This window comes from Xenopus laevis, chromosome 4L, assembly GCF_017654675.1.
Source record: "Xenopus laevis strain J_2021 chromosome 4L, Xenopus_laevis_v10.1, whole genome shotgun sequence".
Taxonomy (NCBI): Eukaryota; Metazoa; Chordata; class Amphibia; order Anura; family Pipidae; genus Xenopus; species Xenopus laevis.
Window position 1 is genome coordinate 114,912,993 of NC_054377.1, and position 18,079 is coordinate 114,931,071.

An 18,079-nucleotide genomic window follows, 5' to 3' on the forward strand; every position below is an offset into this window, starting at 1 on the left:
ATATCAAACAGCAAATTATAACACAGAGATGCTAAGGAAATGTTTTAGTAAAGGGCTGCCCAATAAAAAACAAAAGTTATTTGAAATTCTTTGATAAAAAGAGTTTCTAGTTGGTTTTCCTCTTTTTAAATGGAAGAAAATAAAACTCAAATTATAGTCTTAAAATGTATAGTTCTGGCTAAATTGAAAAGAAATATAAGACAATAAGTTTATAAACTGAGTTTGGTTTAGATGAAGCCAATTCTTGCACTTTCTGTATTTGCCTGTTTCTGTGCTTAAAACAGCATGAGTGGAACAAATACAGGAGACGCCTGTTTCCTGGGTTAAGGGATAGGGGTGAGTGAAAAATGTATCCTTGTTTTGCCAAGAAAAAAACTCCGGATTGCAATGCTTTTGGTTACTTTTTTGCTGTTTTGTGAATTATTGGCAAAGTTTAAAAAAAAGCACTATTAGGTGCATATTAATCAAGGGTCGAATTTCAAATTGAAAAAACTTCGAAATTCAAATTCAAAAAGACCAACCGAAATTAAGTTTAATGAAATTTTTTTGGTTTAATAGGTCAGTTTTCGATCGAATAGGTCCATATTCGGCCGAATTGGAATTGTTCAAATCGAAGGAATAGCGCATTCAATCAAATTCGATTCAAAGTTTTCCCTGAAAAAATTTATATTTTTCAAAGTCCACCAAATAGTTTCTCGGAGGTCCCCCATAGGCTAAAACAGCAATTTAGCAGTATATGATAAATTTTGATATTCGAATTTTCGAATTTTTTCAAATTCAAATCAAATTTGAACTATTCCCTAGTCGAAGTACACAAAAAATAGCTTGAAATTCGAATCTTTTTCATTCGAAAATTCATCTCAACCTTTGATAAATCTGCCCCTAAGTGTACATATTGGGGGAAAGGAGATGGTTTATGAACAGAAAAGATTAAACTGATTCCTGATGAAAAGATCTCTAAGATGATCCCTGCAAAGTGATATTTATTGCCAATCATGAGAAAGTGGTCCTAGTTCAATGAGGTGATACTTAGACGCTGAGATCATTGAGCATCTAGACAGGGAACATTTTCCTTACATTTCTTACCTTATATAATCTAACACTCCATGGTAAAAAATAGTTTACACTCTTAATCTCTGTTATTCAGGACTTGTATATATTATTGTGACTTTTTATGCTCATGACAATTTGGGAGATAGTGGTCCTGAAATAATAATGCTCCTGTTATAGAACTTTATCCAACACCTTGCCCATGTGCTTCCCTACCCTAGCCTTTTCTGTTCATGATTATATTCATCCTTAACTTTGAACACACATATTCTCTCTCTTGAAAGGAATTTTAGTAGATCTCTTACAGATCTACTAAATTGTCTTCCTTTAAATTATTGAGAAAGTGACCTGACACTGACTGGGATTCTTATCTACGGATCTGACATCATACATGGTGCGTTCCATAAGGCCTACTATCAATGAACCTATACAGATAGGTTCTTCTTAATCCTCTACTCAGAAAGACACATTGGGGCAAAATCAATAAAGGGCAAACTTTTGCCTGCAAAAGCTCCACCACACTTAGTGGCGCAAATTCGCTACCACTACACTAATTCACTAAAATGCAAAGTTGCGTCTCAGCACCTGAATGCTGGTGAAGTTTCACTAGCATTAATTTGTCAGCGCGAGCATTTCGTAGCCAACTTTCTCTAACATTCGTTTCTGCTTTGGTTTCTAATTTGGAGATTTATGGATATTTATGTGACAGATCTGTTTCTTCACCAACCAAGACCCTCTCACTGTTTTGGAATTTGTAAATCCTCCCCAACCTTACAGTGATGTGTAATTTATAAGTCTGGAACTTCTTAGGGTTGTGTAAAGTCCTTCTTGGCTCTCGGTTTCTAGGTACAGTATATGTTCTGACCACAGCTTCTCTCTTTTTAGGAGAGATTTGAGGTGATGATTTCTGAAGTAGAGAGGAACTTTGTGGACACATGATGACAGGGCCCAAAAGGTGACCTATTACTGTATCTCTGCAAGGCATCTTGGAGAGACCTGTTTTCCTTCTAGAAGCTTTTGAACCTAACCGGATGGTCTGGGATTTCTCTGAGGGTATATCAGAATAAGGGTTGCAGTGTTGAGTATGAACCCTAGATAGGGTAGCCGTTGAGAGTTAGTTAAGATGTCCTTGAGATGAGATAACTCACTGCTGCTTTCATAAATATTATGAAAATATATGAGAGAGCAAACACTGTGGCACATTCATTTACCTAGACACTAGGACAAAGTGCAGTTTTGAGTACAATCACCATGTTTTTTTCTCACAGAGCAGTGTTTTTCCACAGAATTCTTGCACCATTGTACGTGCAATAGAGTGATTCACTTGGTGCAACTACATTGTGTCTACCACAATTACGATTGATTTGCCAAAATAGATGCAAGTGCTCTAAATATTTTCAAAGTCTGTCTAGAGTAATTTCTGGGGGTTTTCATGTGAGTGTCATCTGTGCCTGATTCTTTAGATGCAAGTGTACTGTGCCAATGGACGCAGGGCATGAAAGGTACCTTGGAGGTAGGTGGTGGTAGCTCCAGGGTTTCTCTATGTAGGTAGCAGTACAGAATTCAGAAGAGAAAACAAATGACTGACTTACAGTAAATGAGTCCTCATGACTTTCTATTTGGTAGGGGTGTGTACCCCAATGGACTAAATAGAAAGCATTTTGAATCTATTTTTATTGCCCATTGTCCAGGTAGCAGAAAAGTAGGAAGATCCTTTAAGGTTTCCATCCTGAAGCATTTTGGTTTGATAAACCAGTTTAGCTTTTAGATGTTAACCCTGTTACTTTAGCAGAAACAATATTCTGACCCTACCAAAGGCAATATGCAAAGTACAACATATGGGCACAATGAGCCCCTTTTTCACACACTGCGCACTGCCTTTATCTGTTGTAAAATCACCACAAGTCTTCATGCTCCTTTTTTGAACCTGTAGATGCCAGAACACTGCCTGTGTTTGTCAGTGCTGCATTTGTTGGGGGCTGGAGGTGCCCTCCTATGCACCCCTTAATTTGAGCCTTATTAAGTCATGCAAGTTAGGAAACAGCAGAGGCCACCTACCACAATGGTACAAGAGGCCTGGTCTACACCCACTGACGCAACTGACGCTGGATTTTTTATCCGACCCACAGTGTAGAACACAGTCTGACTGCATTTTTTATGGCATTTTTTTTTCACTGTGATTTTTTCCACACAAACCACATTGGCATAAATGAGCATTTGTTTTTTTGGCAACCATTTTTTCATGTTAAATACATTGGGGTCAATGGTATTTTCATGCCGCAAAACTTTGCAGTTTCACAAAAATATTCACCAATGGCGAAATGCAGAATTCCTCTGCCGAAAAATGTTGCTCATCTCTAAAATGAATGGCAAAACAGTGCAAAGCGTCACACTGTACAACATGGAAAGCCACTTTATATTAACAAAATTAAAGCAGTGATGATTACACAGGGATAATACTTTTTCAGTCTTTCCTTCAACATGATCAACTGATTTCCCGTAAATATATTTATTTCACAGGATGCCCTTAAACCTTAACTGAATGCATATTTTGCATCAGACAGCAAAGTGGATTCTTATCATGAAAGCTACAGAAACCGCTTGAATGTCTTTAGCAGGTTCAATGGAAAGTCCCAGTCAACTAAACAAGGTTTCCTATAAAAGACACACATTTACTAAATGAGAACATAAAGTACAATAACACATGCGCAATGAATCATGAAGCATAGATGGTTATTACTCTGCATCCTTTAACATTACAAAGGTATTTTAAAATAAACTAATAAAAGAAGGAATACAGGTCTTTATACCAGGCATAATTTATGTATCCTGTACTGGCAAGAATAGGGCAGAAAACTGTTATGTTTTTGCACTTGGGACTTTGCCCTGCATTTTTCTGAATGGTCAAAGGTCTCTGAGCTCCAGAGACCTCTGAGTTCCCCGGGAATACTACTTTGCTTGCATGTAGCATTGCTTTATTTATGAGCTGTGTGCAGTGGGAGACACATAGTTGTCCTTCCACTCAGTCTCATAAAGTGTGTATTATTCAGAAGTTCATGCTAGGAAGTACCTAACACAGCCCTGTGGCCACAGGTATAAACAGGGCTGATTGTTCCACTGGCATGGCACTCTGCACCTTGCATAGCAAAGCCACACACGGACACAGTTTTCCAATGTTGGATTTAATAACTGCCCTATATTCACACAAGACAGACTTCAGTTCCCTATCAGATCCACCTAGTTGCTGGTTCCTATCCCACAGTGCACTGTGCTGAATGCTGAAAGGTCCCCTTCACAGCCTGGGAAAGCAGCCTGTAGGAAGTGGAACAGAATGATGGGACTAGTAAGGTTTTTGGTGACATTTTCAGTAAATCAGACCAAAACACAACTTTTCATCACTGGCACATTTCTTGTTTTTTTACACAATACTTACGACAAACATTTAGATAGGCATTTATTGCATAATGTAAATAAGATAGTGAAATATGCAAAAGGGACAAGTAAAGCAAGAAGAGAGTTTAACACGTGAAGTTGTATGAGTGATCACAATAAATGCAGCTCACCACTGGACTGAGGAAGCAAACCCGATTAACCATAGGAAACATGTCCAAACAGAACATACAAACTCCTTGCAGATGACACCCTGGCTGGAATCAAACCTAAAACTCCAGTGTTACAATAACTATTGTGCCACCATGCTGTCCTGTCAATAAACCTACAATATTGCTGTGACTAGGGCATAAGGCACAGAAGCACCAGCACGCCCTATATTTTACACCTGTCACTGATAGGGATCCCTTTGCATGCATCTGTGTAACACCCCATATGGTACAGGTAAATTGCACAGATTGTGCCTAATCACCTTTAGTAAATGTGACCCTGTGCACCTAAAAAATTATATTGGCTGTTAATCACAGTACAAATTAGAATAGTGATTTAAGACAAGAAATCTGTGATGCACTGCCAAGCTCCTGTCCAGTAACATTATACTTATGGGAGATTAAAACAAGAAAACAAACATACTGGACAGAACACAACAACCCTTTGAACAGAAGGGTGTAATGTTGCTTTAATCACTCTAAAAAACAAAAGAACCTTTGCTTACAAGCACATTAGCCAGCCTATTAACTAGTGTAGGCAAACATCCTACTGCCACACTGGAAAAGAAACTTGTGGCTTCCATTTCTGTATGTGCTTCCTTCACCCAATGCCAAGTTTTCTTCTTGAGTATGTAAGAATTTCCAGTACATGCATTTTCCACCTATTAGCCAAACAAGAAGAAATCCTAAAGCCACTGCTAGTGTACTTGTGCTCTTAAATGAGCCCTAAACGATTTCCAAGGAACAACACAGGCCATTCTTCACTTCATAGGAATATTGAAAGAAGAAATGAAAGGAAGTAGGGTTGCAAGAATATGTGAAAGGTCCTTGTGTGAGCTTCCAAGTTAACCTTGCATTTATAATTCTCAGGTCATAAGAGCTCAGATAATTAGCTCCATGTTCGTTCATAACCCAACTGTATTTTTTATCAGAGATAAATTCCAGCTGTCATTATCTTCCCACCAGCTGGCAAACGGCTGGGTTGAAAAAAGACCAAAGTCCATCAAGTTCAACCCCTCCAATGAAACCCAATGGTGAAATGCCTGGAGATGTTGATTCATCTAATTCAAACTGATGGTAATTTCTAGAAGGTACATGTTTCTGTAAAATGTTTACAACAAGGAATGCACCTTAAAACTCTTATGCCTCGGTGCTTCCTCTTGCTTTCAGTAAGTGTCTTCTAGTTTCAGTTTCCTCTAAAGCTTTTCTGTGACACATGAATGACCTGAGAAAATACATCTGTCTTATTAAATAACAGAGTGCTTATGGGAAGAAAGCTCGTTTCCTAAATGATGATTTTTCGCAACAGTTTCTCAGTGTTTTTCCTGCTGTGTATTACAACTGACTGACCATGTTGTTACTTAGATGTTGCATATAGTAGAGTTAATCAGTTTTATGTTATGGCATTGTAATTAACTAATGCCCCAGATATTTATTGATAAACAGTCTTCTGTTTATTTAACTCAGGAATCACTCCAGTGTAGAAACCTTTAAAGGATAACTGAATTCTGAAAACAATTATAGAAACCTTTTATAGAAATACCATATTTTATATGCTGAACTTTCTGTGCCAGCCTAAAGGTTCAGCATCTCTATGACATTAATAATCAAGGCCTTCAGAATTAGTCACAGGAATGCACCATCTTGGATTTTGTTGGGAGAGTCACTGACACTGCACATGCTCAGTGGGCTCTGGGCAGCTGTTGAGAAGCTAAGCTTGGGGGTCATTGCAAAACATCAAGCAAGAAATGAGGTTCAACTATCATAAAAGCTGATCCTACAGGTCTGATTAATAAATTCTGGACTGGTGATGTCACTGGTGACATCATGGTGTGGGGCAAACTTATCCTGTATGGGTAATATATACACCCATTTATTCAAAAACTCATTACATGATAACAATAATCCAGTATACTGCGAGTTGGTCCCTAAGCTTGGGTAAGTGACACAGAGCATGTGCAACGAATCAGCAGAGACCAAAACTTAATGTGCAACATGTCTGTCCTATTTTTTGTTGAGTTGTAGTTCTCCTTTAACAGATGTTTATTCAGGAAGGTACCTTTACTTCAACTTTTTTTTTTTTACTTTATTTTTATCAGAATAACAAATACCCACAAGGGAGCAAGGTGCCAGGAAGCCCTGTTAACACTGCTCTCTGCACATTTTAAGTTTGTATCCAGGGCCAGATTTGTGGGAAGGCCACAAAGGCCTGGGCCTCGGGTGGCACAAAATTAGGGTGGCATGCTGCGCAGCCGCATCTGGAGCACTGGACGAACAGGAGTCCCAAACCCCCAGTGGCTGAAGAATGAACAAATTAGCAGGTGGGCATGCAAGTGCATATGGGAGACAAGTAGCATGTAAGCAGTTCATCATAAGGGAACTTACATTAGTTCAAGAGTGCCCATACTTATGCGAGGTCTACGTTTAGTCATGTTTTCCCATTATGATCTACATCCATAAAAGCATTGTTAGCATTCTGTTCCATGGAAAATATTACTTAAATACTGATTTATGGGAAAATGTATATTGCTATATTTAACAAACAACTATTTGTTATGTGACCTTAACATAATATTTTCTGAATGAAAAGCATTAATTAGGAGCATGATTTAGACAAGCTGTTTGTGGACAGTGTCTTCAGATCTACTGAGCTACCAGCTAAAGGTCTACTGGTAGATACCGATCTTACCTTTTTCTTCATTAGAGACACAAGATGCCGGGAGTTGTAGATGAACCAAACTTGTTTATTAAAATTGTCACACTCCTTTAGCACATAAGCAGGAACACATCAACAGGGCTCAGATCTCCTCTACTGCCTCAGTCTAGTAAAACTGAGGCAGTAGAAACTCGAAAATTGACGCCTGCATCCAATTTTGGACACGTGTCCGAAAAATCGCTCATATCTGCTCAGATGCTGGCGTTAAAATCAATGGGTGTCTGACTTGTATTGACTTGTGTTGATTTTGATGCCGGCAAATTTAGTGGGAGATTTGCAAATGTATTCGCCATCTGTGAAATGTGAAAATTTGCCGCAAATTCATGTCAGGCGAATTTATTCGCCCATCACTACCTCAATCTTATGGTACATCCAATAATTTCACTTGGCCAGGGGGATACATACACTAGGTACCTTTCCAATGTGCTGACACTAGTGATGGCCAATTTATTCGCCAGGCGGGAACTTGTGCCAAATTTTCGCGATTCGCCGCCGGCGAATAATTTTTTGGACGGTAACGCATTTTTGCCAAAAAAAAAAATGGACGCCGGAGTCAGAAAAACGGATGCTAGCGTCAAAAACGAGACGCCAGCGCAGTTTCCCGAATTTTTCGCAAATTTTGAAAGGAAATTTGCGAATTTTTCGGCAAATTCGCCCATCACTAGCTGACACAGCACCAACAAATGAACTATTTCTTAGCAACAATGCCATATTTTATATGAGATAGGTTTTCATTCCAGAGTTCTGTAGAAAGCCAATAGATAATACCATAATACAATAATACTAATACAATATCTTGTGATTGGTTCCCTAAGTTGAAGTAAGTCACTGTAGCACAGAGCATGTGCAGTGAATTAGCAGAAAAGAAGATGGGGAGATACTGGGGCACCTTCAAGAGGCACAGATCTTTATTGCTACAGGGCTGTGGTTGCCTTGGGCTAATATAGAAAACCAAAACATAATGTACAACATTTCTGCCCTATTTTTGTTAAGTTTTAGTTCTCCTTTAACAGATGTTTATTCAGGAAGGTACCTTTACTTCAACTTTATTTTTTTTAACAGATTAACAAATACCCCAAAAATCACAAGGTGGAAGTGATATTTACTTAGAAGTAATACTTACTCTAAATTATGCAGACAGTGCAGGAAAGACAGTTTGGCGCAACATGAAGTATTCTGTTCAAAAGACTGGATTTACAAAGATAATCAGCAAATAAACATCTGTTGCTATCTGTTTTGGTGATGAGTTATAGGGCAGCTCTTTAATGCCGAGGCCAAACAGACAGTGGCAAAGGAGAGATTTATTGGACCATATAATAACTCATACTAGGCCGCTCTGCTTTTGTTTAGACTTTGATCTCAGTTTATTTTGTTGCTAAGAACAATGACCGCGCTACATTGCCTTTTACAGTTAAATAGGGATTCTGCTAGTTTGAAGTTGTGGACAGTATCATAGATATTGGAAAAAATTTTATGGATATACCCAAAGTGCAAAATAATCAATACATTTAAATGTTAGGGATCATCTATAAACCAAAATTTCAGACATTTCAGAAAACTTTTTAGAGAGTTTAAAAACAATAATGCACTCTATTTTTGGACCATCCAGGCATCTGTTTCCCCATAAGTCCTATGTTATTGCGGCTGCACACAGATTTGTGCTCATTGTAATTTGTCTGCCACATTAAAAAGCATGGCAGTTGTGTCTTGACAAATTGGACACAAGTTGCAGTCAGAACTGATTTGAGATTGCTTTGTTTCTAGGGAATGGTGTCAAAATGGCAATTATAGTGATGAGCAAAAATGACACCTGTAGACTCCAATAGGTGAAAAAAATTGTCGTGCGACAAAAAAAAATTGACACGCTGCATTTTATGACAAAAAAACTTGACGCCCATGTGTTTTGGCAAATATTCGCAGTTTAGCAAATTTTTGGCAAAGTGAAATTTGTCCATCACTAGCCATTTATGCTTGATTCTTTAGGCACTAGTGATGGGCGAATTTGCGCTGTTTCGTTTCGCCAAAAAATTTGCGCATTTCCCGTGAAACGGCGCCAGCGAATTTTCACGCCCGTTTCACTAATTTATTCGCCGGCGAATTTGCAGCGAATTTGAGCCTGCCGAATAAATTCGCCCATCACTATTAGGCACAAGTCTTCTGCACCTATTGAAGCTCAAAGTGGGGAGCCTTTCAGTATGGTGCATGCGTCAATTTTATTTTTCTATTTCCATACATCTATGTCCTTTAGTCGGTGCAACTTTCTACCCATTGTTTGCCTTCACAAAAACAAAGATTTGTTCTGTTTTGTTTCATCATTTTTTTCCACTGTTTCTGTTGCCTTGGTTGACCATGCGACAAAAGCTGTAACAGCAAAAGACCCAACACCAAAGCACAGAAAAATCTGCCCTGTCTAGTGTAATGAAGAGTGCAAATGGCTCAAAACAGGAGGGCAAACACCTCACAAGAAGGGACTCAGCAGTCTAGATACATCTGAAGGAAAGGGGACACTCCTTTGAGCACAATATGCAGTTTTTGGACAGAGTTGACAGGTGGTTTGAAAGAGCTGTGAAGGTGGCCATTTATGCCAAACTGGAACAACTATCCCTAAATGGGGACCTGTGACACTGTTTGCCAGCAACGTTCAATGCCACTTTGACATCCTTACCTGGGCATCCTTGTGTTTAAAATCTCTATCTTGTTTTGTCATAACAATTCATACTTCCAGTCATGTGCATTGAAGAATTAACACCTGCCTCAATGAGAATCATGTTACCATTGTGACTGGATCATGCTTTCTTAAGGAGACTTATTTTTTTGAATTAAAGAGTGAGTTTAGATGTACCCCACAAAACAGGAAATGTCCATTATAACACCCACTATGTCTAGCTGAATGAACACAACTTCCTTTTGAGGTCTAGAAAAGGCACTTGCATCAACAAATCGTGAATCTAAAACCCACATCAACATAAGGACAAGATGTTCTAACAAGAGCAGGAACTAGTTAATATAAATAGAAGACCAGTTGCTTATAATAATGAACAACTTTGGGGGATAGGAGGATGGTGCTACCTCTATTCTAAATCTTTAGACTTCTGATTTCATTCTGATCTTTAAAAAAATATTTGTATTGTATTTATTATGCCTCTGTTGTTTACTGTTTGTCACTATTATGTAGCCTGTCACGGAAAAGGGCATATACTAATTTTCAAAAAGAAAAAAATGTAACTGTAGTATTCATCCCATTGGTTTCCAGATAGGCATTTCCCATGGGATGCCACTACATTCCTTGGGAAATGTCTATCTTGCAACCAATGGGTTGCAAAGATTATCCCTTAGCATTGAACCCTTACAGGCGGTGGGAATGCAAAAATTGACACAATTGTTGTACTGCTATTCATTAAAAGTACTTGCATCCAAACACGCATTTTTGTGGGGAGCCTGGTATTAACCTTACCTTTACCTTTCAGCAATCCCGGACTGGCAATCTGTGGGTTCTAGCAAATGCCAGAGGGGCTGCTATAAGGTGCCATAGAAAGTCAGTATTTAGTGGGCTGGTGTGTGCTGATTGGGCCTCTATGTGGGCTGATTGGGCCTCTGTGTACCTGAAATGCCAGGGCCTATTTTAATTCTCAGTCCGGACCTGCCTTTCCGTATGGTGCCTGCATCAATTTTATATTTCCATACATCTATGTCCTTTTGTTGGTGCAGCTTTCTACCCATTGTAAGATTTGTTCTGTTGCAGAGGGTAATGTTTTGTTTCATCATTTTTTTCCACTGTTTCTGTTGCCTTGGTTGACCATGAGACAAAAGCTGTAACAGCAAAAGACCCAACACCAAAGCACAGAAAAACGACCCTGTCTAGTGTAATGAAGAGTGCACAGTTCTATACATTGGGGAGACTAAACAACCACTCGTAAGCAAATAGCTCAACACAGGAGGGCAAACACCTCACAAGATGGGACTCAGCAGTCTAGATACATCTGAAGTAAAGGGAAAAGTTGAGCACAATATGCATATTTTAAACAGAGTTGACAGGTGGTTTGAAAGAGCTGTGAAGGTGGCCATTTATGCCAAACTGGAACAACTATCCCTAAATGGGGACCTGTGACACCATTTCCCAGCAACGTAGAATGCCACTTTGATATCCTTACCCAGACGTCCTTGTGTTTGACATCCCTATCTTGTTTTGTCATAACAATTCACACTTCCAGTCATGTGCATTGAAGAATTAACACCTGCCTCAATAAGAATCATGTTACCATTGTGACTGGATCATGCTTTCTTAAGGAGACTTTCTTTTTTGAATTAAAGAGTGAGTTCAGATGTACCCCACAAAACAGGAAATGTCCATTATAACACCCACTATGTCAAGCTGAATGAACACAACTTCCTTTAGAGGTCTAGAAAAAGAACTTGCATAAACAAAACCCATGTCAACATAAGGACAAGATGTTCTAACAAGAGCAGGAACTAGTTAATATAAATAGAAGACCAGTTGCTTATTATAATGAACAACTTTGGGGGATAGGAGGTTGGTGTTCCCTTGTAGAGGTACAACTCCCGGCATTTCTGACTTTTGAGCTGGCAGAAATCTTTAGAATTCTAACATAATTCGGAAATCTTTAAGAAATGATTTGTATTGTAGTTATTATCCCTCTGTTGTTTACCGTTTGCTACTTCTATGTAGCCAGTCACGGAAAAGGGCATACACTCATTTTCCTAAAGAAAAAAAATGCACCTGTAGTATCCATCCCATTGGTTTCCCATGTGATGCCACTACATCTTGCAACCAATGGGTTGTAAAGATTATCCCTTAGCATGCAACCCTTGCAGGCTGTGAGAGTGCAAACATGGACACAATTGTTGTACTGATGCTATTCATTAAAAGTACTTGCATCCAAACACACATTTTCTGGACTTCCGTATAGTTCAAGTGCCAATTTATCGTTCCTCTTCTGCTGAATCATGTGCAAGTGCACCTGTTGACACATTATTATCACACTGAACATGGTGGGCATTTCAGGGTTCACAGCAGATGTATCACACATACACATATCATTTTAAAGTTGAGCATTACAGTTACTATGAATACAAATTAAATACAATATTGTTGTTCAACAACATGTGAGTTGTATCAATGAGTGCTTCAAACTGCAAATATCATGCCTGCTGTTAGTAACTAGTATAGGACAAATAAAGCACAGAAGTTTTTGATGTGTTTTTATCCCAGTTCATAACTGTTGCCTCTGAAAGACTGGAACAGAATTAAACATGGAATTAACATTGGTGTTAAATAGAACCAAACTCGTGCCTTTGGCTCTAGTCTTTAGCTTTGGCTTCTTTCGTGGCTTCGGGACTTCAACTTTGGCTCTTTTTATGGCTTTTGGTCTTTTCGCTGCTTCGGGTCTTCCCACCGTTTTGGCTCAGTTTGCGACTTCGGCTCTTCGGGAGTTCAGCTTTTCAGGAGTTAGGCTCTTTGGGACTTAAGCTATTCGGGACTTTGTGGTTTTACACAACTTCACCGCTGTCAAGGGGGGCCCAGCTATTTTCGAATAGTTTAGCACAGTCACATTACCCCCTGTGCCCCCCTGATGTCAGCCCTGAGTGTTAAAGTTGTTGTGTGTCAGAATAATATTCTACGTCTAGGTTTCATAGCATGGAACTGATGAGTAATAATGAAACTCCCAAGATGGAGAAAGGCCACACAAGCTATCGAGTTTTAAAGGATCAATTTTAAGTGCTACAAAAGTTTCCTTAAAAATGTATGGAAAGTTTTCAATAAAATATTTATCTTAATTATAAATGTTAATGTACAGTGCTGTGTACACAACTTGTGCTACATGCATACTGTACATGTATCTAAGATAATTGGCACAGCTAGCATCCTAACAGAAACATAAAATATGGCATTTTAACTTACACTACCATGCCGGGTCTGTTCCAAGGGTTCCTACTCCATGAGTAGCTCAGATAGATATTATCAGGCTTCAATTAAAGAGAAAGGTTGATACAATTTCCTAGGAAGTTTAATAATATAACCTGTTTAAATACTGTCTGTATCTGTACATATGTCTCTGCATGATATGAAATGGTCTAGTAATACAATACAAGTAAATAGCAAAATATAAAGAAAGATTTTTCAAGCAAAATGAAGGTCACGCAAAGAAGGAAGCAAAAAAAGAAATGAATAAATAAACTGCCTGATCTGTTAATTCCTCTCTATCTCTGTCAAGACCACAGGAAGTGTTTGAGATGCAATTCATAGTCTGCATTTTGAAAACAGTGTGTCTTGTGGTAAAGCCAAACTGCATGGTGACGCACATTCCATATCCATGCTCATTAGAATTGTCGCTCAACACATGCATCACCTAAAAAGAAATATGTTGTTTACATATTTGATTTCTCTAAATTGCATTATTAACCATTAGCAGGATTCCCTTTCTTACAAATATTATTTATGGTAATGGTTATTATTATTTATGGTATTATTTAAAGTTATAAAGACACATGTACTTCCGCAAGTGCAGTGAGCCAAGTTCAACTTCAAGAGCAATCACCATGTTCTTTTCCTACAATACAGTGTTCTCTTCTCAGATCATTCATTCTCATTGCGGTAGCAAAATGGCAATGCTCCTGATGCAATTCTGAGTCTGATACAACTGTGTCCAATATGCCAAAATGAACACAACTGCATGTACCCTTTAGGGCGCAGTCATGCCAAATATTTTCACAATTAAGAAAAAGATACTATTGGAGAATCCTCACAACATCCTATTTCCATGTAGCATTATACACGAGATGATGGTGATAATGTGGGTGGAACGGAAACTGATGATATGATTTTATTGGGCTCAGTATTAACGGTATCCCAAAAAATTCCCATGAGAGCAGAAATCTGACAAATCTTTTTTAATTGGAGAGTTGGCATCCTACAACAATAAATATCATGAGCTCTTCATTATGACACATAGCACTGCAAATATTTGCCTAAGGAGATTGTATGGCTCTATTATTGGTTTTATGCACCTGTAATTAATCAAAGCATTAGAAGGAATCTCCGTCACAAAGTGTGTAAATGGGAATGACAGAAAGCCGCAAATACAGAGTTCCTAAATATAGTATATGTTGTAGAGTCTGCATCAAATGTTCCACATAAAGAGACGCCTGACACAAGAAAAGCAGGACAAGAACTCATCCAGAAATAAAATGGAATTTATGCAATGGAATAACATTTCTTCTTATATCAGCAGGAAATGTCATCATTAGGCATGATTATTATGGTCATGATGCCACTGAAATCACGAACTGGCATTAGTGAGTCACAAAAGGGAGGCAATTGAGGAGTGGCGCATTGTATCACATGAGTTAAGCCTTTTCCATGTCATAGTACCCATAAATCTTACTTCTTTTACTAGTTTGACTTCTAATGTGTGATATATTCATAACTTCCCTTTAACATGTTATCTCTTTTTCATTAAATCATATACGATCATTTTATTTAAAAAATATTTTTCTTATTACATATGTTATAAGAATATTAAAATATTATAAGAACATAACTTCCCTTTAACATGTTACCTCTTTTTCATTATATCATATACGATCATTTTATTTAAAAAAAAAAAATTCTTATTAAATATGTTATAAGAATATTAGATATTTAATTAATATATACAAACTCATTCTGTCTCAACCATTTATAAAACCTTGTAATCTCTAGATGTATTGCTCTGTTTTACTTCCCTTGTTTTATTTACTATAATACCCAGTCAAGGATGTTTGTATGTACAAAGTCATACATACCTCATTTTTCTCTTTTACTGCCCTGTAGTGATGAGTGAATCTGCCTCATTCTGCTTTGCAGAAAAATCTGTGAAACTGCGAAAAAATTTGCGAAAAAGCGAAAAGTTCACGAAATGCATTAAAGTCAGCGAGCAGATTTTTTTGACGCGCTACAATTTTTTTATGTGTGCAACAATTGTTCTCGCTTTAAATGCATTAAAGTCAATGGGAGGTTTTTTTTGTGGCAACTTTTTTCGCCTCTATGACTTTTTATCCAAATGCATTAAAGCCAATGGGCATTTTTTCTTATAGCGACATTTTTGCCGTGGTTTTGTGAAAAGAATTTGCAGATGGCAAAATGCAGAATTTTGCCTCAAATCCATGGCTGCTGAAAAAAATCAGTACCTTATTGTATTTACTATTATACCCAGTCAAGGATCTTTGTATGTACATAGCCATACGTACCTAATTTTTCGATATCTTTCACTATGGCCTACTGGAGTTATACACATTACTCCATGTGAGTGTACCAGAAATACAAAAGTGCAGATGGCCCCAGTCTTTGGCAGCATCCTCAAAACACAATCCAGACTTCACACTCCACAATCTGTGTAATTCTTATTAGGTGTAAAAAGGAAAGTCTTCTAGTGTGTATTGTTCAAACCCCATACATATTTTAGTTTAAAGGGCTCCTTATTTGGATTCATGACATTTATTCTCCTGTAATTCTCTGAGGTTTAGTTCCAGAAAATAAAAAAAAGCACCTGTCACGGTCGGCACCCTAAATCCAGAACCAAAGCTAAGCACCCTGTTCACGGCTCTTGCTTCTGCCTTTAACAGCCATCTTTCAAGGCTAATCGGATGCCGCCAGGTCTTAATAAGAGAGGTGCCAAGATAAGGGTTCTGGACGAGCAAAGGGGCACAATGGTAAAGCAAAGTCTTCTGGGCAGAAGGTCTCAATGCAAGGAATAAACAGAAGGTGTAGTCAAATCAGGCCAGGTCGGGGCAGGCAGTGTACAAGTGGAGTCAGACAGGCAAGGGTCAAACCAGGAGATCAATCAGAAGGGATGCGGATATAGAAGAGTCGGTTACCAAGCAGGGTCAGGATTGCAGTAGTCAGGATCGTCAAAACAGGCAGGGGTCACAACAGGTATCAGATATCAGACAGAATACAGGCTCAGAAGCACCAGGAAATCATTAAAAATGATCCTATAACGTGCAATCAAAAAATACAAGATGTCTCTTTAAATACCTTTGAATTTCCCTGCCGCACCACTAGACCACCAGGGTGAGTTGTTACAGCACCCCACTCTCAAATGGACCTTGTCAATTTGGCTGTTTATCAGTAATAATAATATTGAAAATGTCCTAAAATGTGATCAAATATGGTTTTGTAATGGTCTATGCCAGGCAAGACCCAATATATTCCATAGGATATGTCCCTATATATTCCCAGTTTTGAAGGGGTAAGAATTGCATACTGTTTCATTATATCCCTTCACAGCTCTCCCATATGGTAACAGTATATCAAGTAAATCATAGTCTGCTGATTTTGATTCAGCACTGGAGAAAGCTCCATCATGACTTTTGAATCATGGGACTTGATTGCAATATACAACTGCAGTTTGTACAATGCATATGTTATGTTTTCAAGCATTAATTAACTACTAGTGATGAATACCACATTTATATACAATATAGCAGCAGTGTATGGCTTCATTTCTGGTTCAAATTAGGGTTTAAATCAGCCTGTAGGAAAGCCAACTAGTAGCTGAGGGCCAGATCTAGTAAAGGGTAAGCTGCTGTATACAACTCATACACGATCATATATACAGTGGCTTTGTACACAGTTAAACTCATGGGTGTATTCGTTTGTTTTTATTTTAACGCTCTGGAAACCAGAAAATAAATATTGTGCAGCATCAGTGCACATGCCAGGGTAACATTATAAGCATGGATAAACAAACATATGTTTTTACACTTGAACAAACTTTTGAACAAACTCTTACGAGGTTCTGGCTACCTTGCAAATAAAGTTAAGTATCTCTATATCTGCCTCCCATGCTGGTATTGCACAACAATCCACTGCATCCAATGACTGAACATCAAACTAAAGGAGGACTTTATCTGGATCAAAGATATTTATATCTTTGATAGTGATGGGAAGGCAAAAAATTCACAAAAGGCATTGAAGTCAATGGGCGTCAAAATAATTTTGATGCACGCGCCAATTTTTATACGTGCGACTATTTTGTCCAAATGCATTAAAATCAATGGGCACCCGAATAATTTTGGCAGGCAAATTTTTGTCGTAGTTTCGGGAATTTATTCGCTGACTGTGAAACGCGGACTTCACCTTGAATCAATGCCTGCCGCATTTATTCGCTCATCACTACTCTTTGACATATTGTGAAAAAATTCATAATCACATTGGTATTGGAGATGTGTATGTCAGTGCAGGGATATAACTAAGTTGCCAATACACAGACCATAATAAACTGTCAACTTTTCATATGTCAAGGGTCTAATGACTGACCAATATCTGACCAATAACTGTCCAGATATATTTAAGGGAAGTTAGAAATACCTTCAGAAAATGATCTCTTTGGCCCACAGTGTCATGAAAATGGCCTAATGGCAGAGACACAAGCTCAGATTCGGGGAGATTAGTCACCCAGCGACAAATCTCCTCTTATTCGGAGCAACTAATCTCCCCAAACTGCATCCAGCCGGCTAGAATGTAAATTGCGGGCGGGGTGGCAATCAGTGCACTTCATTTTTTAAAGTCGCCCAAAGTTGCCTCGTAAGGAAGGGAGTGCAATCCCGCCGACAATTTCGATTCTAGCTGGCGGGAAGCAGTTTGGGGAGATTAGTTGCTCCGAATAAGAGGAGATCAGCCACCACGAAGAAGAGGCGATTTATCTGTAGGTGA